At 42.1% G+C, this 1079-nt stretch overlaps 1 pseudogene; it reads left to right on the plus strand.

The window, feature by feature from the left end:
• The first annotated feature begins 235 nt into the window (after window positions 1-235).
• Window positions 236-1079, plus strand: part of LOC138142436 (eukaryotic translation initiation factor 4B pseudogene) — a 34243-nt pseudogene continuing 33399 nt past the window's right edge.

Genomic DNA, 1079 nt, shown 5'->3' on the forward strand with positions numbered 1-1079 from the left:
AATACATCTCCAGCTGAAGTTATCCTGGCAAGAGGAAAGGAAGGATTTATCACAGTGGGATTGGAGTAGAGTGCAGTCATGCAAGGGCCTTGCCGGCACAGACTGGTGCCACAGACCAACTGGAGCAGACCTCAAGGGACTGAATAATTGGCAGCTGTGGCAGTTTCCAGAATTCTTAAACCATAAATGTTAAAGAGAAAGGAAAAGTTCAGTCGGGAAACTGTTTTGGACCTTCATGAGAGAAGAGTGTGACCCAGCCTCTGCCCCAGGTGTGGTGAAGGCTGTGGAGGCTTCAGGAGCTACAGCAGTGAAGTTGCTGCTTCCAGAACTCCAGGCCCACAGATGGTGGGGGAAACCAAGTCCTGATCAGAAGGTAATTGTAGGAATCTCTTTGCTGTGATTGAGGCAGGATTCTCTTGCTTTGTGCTGTTTGAATTGGTGTCACAGTCTTGGATGGTGGTCCTATGGTGAAGATATGCACTGGCATGGAAGAGTTTGTGGAAATTATGGAGAAGGAATCCTTCTCACAGTTATGAGACAGGTGCCTACATGTAATTCAGACAACAGTTGTGCAAAACCCCAGAAATTTGGGACACAGCACTCTCCACTCTGGAAGCAGAGAACAACCATGTCAAAGAGCTCAAAAGTAAAAAATGTTGGCTGGGAAAATGAGCCAACAGAGGGGGAAAAATAATCAGACTATAGAATATTTCTTTGGTGACAAAGAACAACCATACAACCAGAAGAAGGCAAATGTTAAAACTTCTGCATCAAAAGCCTCCAAGAAAAATATTAATTGGTCACAGGCCATGGAGGAACTAAAAAGGAATTTGAAAATCAAGTATGAGAAATAGAGGAAAAATTGGGAAGAAAAATAACAGTGATGCAAGAAAATCATGAAAAACAAGTCAACAGCTGGCTAAGGAGACCCCCAAAATACTGAAGAATAAAAACACCTTAAAAATTAGACTAACTGAACTGCCAAAAGAGGACCGAAAAGAGGAAAAGAATGGCTTAAAAAGGTGATTTGGTTTTCTCTTTCTTTCTTTCTTTCTTTCTTTCTTTCTTTCTTTCTTTCT

The sequence above is a fragment of the Petaurus breviceps genome, unplaced genomic scaffold (assembly GCF_028583685.1).
Source record: "Petaurus breviceps papuanus isolate PSGF00001 unplaced genomic scaffold, PetGlider_PUasm1.0 90579, whole genome shotgun sequence".
In the NCBI taxonomy this organism is placed as follows: domain Eukaryota; kingdom Metazoa; phylum Chordata; class Mammalia; order Diprotodontia; family Petauridae; genus Petaurus; species Petaurus breviceps.